This window comes from Triticum aestivum, chromosome 3B (assembly GCF_018294505.1).
Source record: "Triticum aestivum cultivar Chinese Spring chromosome 3B, IWGSC CS RefSeq v2.1, whole genome shotgun sequence".
Taxonomy (NCBI): domain Eukaryota; kingdom Viridiplantae; phylum Streptophyta; class Magnoliopsida; order Poales; family Poaceae; genus Triticum; species Triticum aestivum.
The window spans coordinates 424,488,743-424,494,330 of record NC_057801.1 but is presented as its reverse complement, the minus strand read 5'-3'; positions in this window follow the sequence as shown (position 1 = coordinate 424,494,330).

The following is a 5,588-nucleotide window of genomic DNA, read 5'->3' as shown; positions in this document are numbered from 1 at the left end:
ACGTCATTGAAGTGGAAGAAGGATGTGGATGTAGGGACCCGGTCTACCTGACCAAAGCCACCGATTGTACGTGCAACAATGATCCCTGGGTCGACTTGGCATTGATGCACGCCGAACTGGTTATCAAAGTTTACATACATGTATCATGTCTTACACAAAAAGGGTCCTTATGGACCAAGTCTTACAACATTTGCCACTAGGCAAGTCTTCAAAACAACTGAAGTAGAAACTCATCTTCAACTTCAACATGGCCCCCCATCAAACTGCTAATGCTACAAGAAAGCTCACTCAGAGAATAATCTAGCCCACCAAGACATCGTCGTTGTACTCTTCCATCTGTTGGTCGTCTCCAAGGTCTAGCCAAAACAACAAGCCAGTTGAGTACGTTGAATGTACTCGCAAGCTAACAGTGGAATGTAGGAAAAAATTCATGCAACTAAGTCTAGAAAAGGCTACTAGTCCAAGGTCTCAGGTAATTTCATAAAGACGTATGACGGTGGGATACCATCGTGGGAATCGTAGTAGAAAACAAAACAAAATCGCCCTCTCGAATCAAGAACCAGGATCACTATGAAGATGCATACAAGGTTCGATCGGATCGTTACCAACTTTGAGTTGTAGAGGAAGAAGAGTTGGTGTACATCATTCTTGAACTCCCTCGAACCACCGCACAAATGACCACTCGAACAATAATCGAAAGGACGATCTCTCTACATATTGCATGCATGCGAAGTAGATGATCCGGCAGTGCTTCACCGTCTAGAGCTTGGTGTCACTAGAGAACTAGAGGTGGGAGAAGAGCCTCATGAGATGTCTCTAATAATATGGAGAACTAGAGAAAACTAGAGAGAACTAGATGGGGTGTCACTTGGGAGCCTCCGACAAGATTGTGGAGTTGAACCAAGGAGTTTGTAAGGGCAAGGAGATCGCCTACTTCGTGAAGATCTACCCTCGACCATGGTGGGATAGACAAGGTTGCTTCTTCGTGGACCCTTCGTGGGTGGAGCCCTCCGTGGACTCGCGCATCCGTTACCCTTCGTGGGTTGAAGTCTCCATCAACGTGGATGTACGATAGCACCACCTATCGGAACCATGACAAAAAAATCCGTGTCTCCTATTGCGTTTGCACTCTCCAAACCCTTCCCTTTACATTCTTGCAAGTTGCATGCTTTACTTTGCGCTGCTCATATACTCTTTGCATGTTTTCTTGAATTGTGTTAGGATTGCTTGACTTGTGCAAAGTTGCTAAAATCTGCCAAGAACTAAAATTGGGAAAAGTCTAGATTTTTATTTGGTTAAGTAGTCTAATCACTCCCCCCCTCTAGACATACTTTTGATCCTACAAGTGGTATCAGAGCTATGGTCTCCATTTGCTTTGATCTCCATAGCTTTTGGTGGTCATAGCCTTGGTTTGACAACCTAGGAGAGTATGGCATCTAGCAAGGGAAATTACCACTGTAGAGGTCCCTACTTTGATGGTACTAATTTTGCTAGTTGGAAGCATAAGATGAAAATGCATATTCTTGGACATAACCCCGCCGTTTGGGCTATTGTGTGTATTGGCTTGCAAGGTGAATTCTTTGATGGGAGAGAACCGAACCGTGAAGCTACCGCGGAAGAGTTGAAGATGCTGCAATACAACACTCAAGCTTGTGACATCCTCTTCAACGGATTGTGCCCCGAAGAATTCAACAAAATCAGCCGTCTTCAGAATGCAAAGGAAATTTGGGATACTTTGATTGATATGCATGAAGGAACCGACTCCGTCAAGGAATCCAAGCTGGATGTGCTTCAAAGTCAGCTTGACAAGTTCAAAATGAAGGATGGTGAAGGTGTCGCTGAAATGTACTCTAGGCTTGCTCTTATTACAAATGAGATTGCCGGCCTAGGAAGTGAAGAAATGACCGACAAATTCATCATCAAGAAGATCCTAAGAGCTTTGGACGGAAAATATGATACCGTGTGCACATTGATCCAAATGATGCCCAATTACAAAGATCTCAAACCAACGGAAGTCATTGGAAGGATTGTTGCTCATGAGATGTCACTCAAGGATAAGGAGGAACTTCACAACAAGTCAAGTGGTGCTTACAAAGCCTCATGTGAAGCTCCCACATCATCAAGTGAGAAACAAACTTTCAATGAAGAATTGAGCCTAATGGTGAAGAACTTCAACAAGTTCTACAAGAGTAGAAGCAAGGAAAGAAGTCCAAGTCAAGGTCATACAATGACAAAAGATCTTCTAGTCGTGAGGGTAATTGCTACAATTGTGGAAGACCCGAACACTATTCCAATGAGTGTACGACACCCTGCAAAAGAAGAGAAGATTCTCCAAAAAGAAGAAGTAGAAGAGAAGAATCACCATCAAGAGAGAGAAGGAGTAGAGATGATCGTTATGAACGAAGAACATCCCGGAGAAGCAAGGATTCGGAAAGGAAGGACAAGTCATCAAGGAGCTACACAAAACGAAGACATCAAGATCATGTTGGTGAATGGGTATCCAGCTCCGACTCCGACAATCACTCCGAGAGAAGCTATCACTCTCACTCCGAATATACTCAAGATGAAGGTGTTGCCGGTCTAGCACTTGTGTCAACCAACTCCTACGACACATTTGATTCACCAAATGAAGGACCTGGAAGATGCTTCATGGCTAAAGGCCCAAAGGTATCACACCCCGAGTATGTTGATTTCAATAGTGATGAAGATGACTTGTTAGGTGATGATGATTTACTTGTTGACAACTCTAGTGATGAATACTATGACGTAATCAAGACAAAACAAATGACAATGATAAGGAGAAGATTGAGCTCCTAACTAAAGAACTAAACACTCTTAAGTTAGCTCATGAAACTATCTTAGGAGATCATCGAGAACTTTTAAGAACTCATGACAAGTTACGCTTCGAAAAGCTCAATCTTGAGCAAGAGCATGAGTTCTTAAAGGCAATCAATGATGATCTTTGCAAGAAAAGTTCTTCTTACATTGCCAAGCGTTTACTCCTATCTACTTACATGCCTTAAGTCAAGTCTAGTAACAAGAACAAGAAGGATTCTTCCTCTAGTAGTACCCAAATCCAATGTTGTTGCTTCTAGTAGTTCTCTTGATTCCACTAATGATTCTCTTAGCCAAGTTACACTTGAGCAAGAAAATAGCTTATTGAAGGGAATTATAGAGAAAGTGTTTACAAGAGACTTGTCGGGAGTAAGCAATTCGAGGAAATTATATGCAAGCAAGGAAGGCACCGGAAGAACCAAGGTGTTGGTTTTGAACGAAAGTTCAATGACAATGAAGTTGAGTGGGAAGAAGATGAATACCCCAAGACAAAGTTTGTTCCTCAACAAGAGAAGTACGATCCTACTTCTTTCAAAGGGACACAAGCTCAAGATGATCTTCCACCACAAGACCACAAGCAAAAAGGCAAGGACAAGCTTCAAGAGGAGATTGATGCATTTGAAGAAGCTCCTAAGGCCTTGGTCAAGTGGTTTCCCAATACTACGTCAAGTTATACTTCATCGAGTACAACTACAACTCCAAGGATTCTCATCAAGATGATGTGGATCCCGAAGAAGAAGAACTAGAGAGTTCTTAAGGGTGACTCCGCCAACATACTTCACTCATATCATTTGGCAAGAACAAGTGCAATCAACTTCCACATCTTGCACTAGTTCAAGGAGTCAAAAACCCTCTTGTTGGTAAGACAAGGGACAAGGTAACCTAATGCTTTCATGGACATCATCTTGTGTGTGCATCACTCTATGTCTATGGATATCCTTGTTTGTTCCTTGTGGGACTAACCCGTGTAGGTATTGAAAGTGTAACTCACTCCAAAGGATTGCCCCAAATGATCTACATCAACATTGAGCATCCACATCTTCAACACCTACATGAAGTCATCATCGACAAAACCCAAGGTTAGTTCATCCCTCTTAGGGGGATCTCACATCTAGGGGGAGCTTTACTCTAAGAATTGAGTCAAAGCAACTCTAATGGTGTGAACACAACAATGCTTCATGTAAAAGTGGTAACCCCACTTGTGCTTAAACGATGAGTATGACCTATAATCAAATGCTCTCATTTGACTCCTAAGTGAATATACTCATATATAGATGACCTAGTCATCGCCAATTGCTTGATAGATGCTAGAATGGTTGTGCATGCTTTGTCACATATTTCATTTGCCATTTTATTGTGTGAGCATATTGGTTGCATAATTTACTCATACGAGGACATCCACTTGTAGTTTTGATTGTTTGGTTTCTTTTCTTTTGCCAAGTGGATGGACAAGAATGCCTAAGAATCTTCTCTAGCTATCTATGCTTTTCTTGTCTCAAACTGTATTCATGCTACATCACAAAGTTTGATCAAGTCAGATTCGAACCACTCTGTGTGAGGAGAACTCGGAGTCCCCAATTCGTCATAGACTTAAACTTCCAAAACCTCTTTGTGCGTTTCAGTCTGACCAATCCATCCATTTCGGTCATACCGAGATCACTAAGTTGATCTAGGTTTTCAATCTCGGCGCAACTGATTTGAACTTTTTGGTCACACCGAGTTGCAGTAACTGCTTGCAGTCATGCATCTCGGTGCCACCGAGTTGTTCCACTCGGTCACACTGACAGGGTCAGGCTATATATACCCCCGGGCCAAAATTTAGAATCTTTTCTGAACCTCTTCGCCCGCGCACTGCCTGCTCTGCCTCCTCGGGTCTCTGGATCGTCCTCCTCGTCGCCAGCGACCTCCAGCCGCTGGTCTCCGCTTCCGTCAATGGAATTATACTCCGCCGTTGCCGACGTAGCAAGTCCATCACCGCATTAGGGTATGGATTTGAAACTTTGTGCTATTCCTAACTCTGATTCCTAGCACATTGCATTGCCATGTATCTTGCCACGATTGAGATCTTCCTATCCAGCGAAAACACTCCGTAGATTAGTTTTGGATTGAAAATTTAGGGTTAGGTTTCCGCCGAACTCATCTCGGACCGACCGAGTTGTAGAAATCGGTCCCATCGATTTGGCTCAGGCCAGTGCACATGTGATTCTCGGTCTGACCGAGAATTGCAAATCGGTGTGACCGAGTTCAGGACTTTGTGAAACCCTAGTAGTCTCGGTGCCACCGAACTATGACTCGGTCTGACCGAGTTCACTAGTTTAGGTTCCAAAAGCTGCTTCGGTATCACTGACTTTACAAATCGGTAGCTCCGAAATGCTTTCTGTGGAAAACTAAAACTAAGTTTTTGACTCATTTGTTTTGCAAAAACCTCTGCACTTTGTGATGCTCATCCATTCTACCTCATCTATATCTATTCACAGGGTCTGCTGTCAGAGTTTGCACCATGTCAGATCAGAGTGACCGTCAGAACAAGACTGAGGAGCAAGTTCAGATGAGTGAGGGCACTAGTCCCTCTAGCAGCTATGATGATGGCAGCAGGAGCACACCCAGCAACTTGCCAAAGGTAGCCACCAGGGCCAGAAAGAAGAAGACCTCAGATTCTGAGGATGAGGACTATGTGGCTATTGAGGATGAGGCCACCTCAAAGAAGAAGGTGCTGAAGAAGGAATATGGCACAACTGCCACCACTAAGCCAG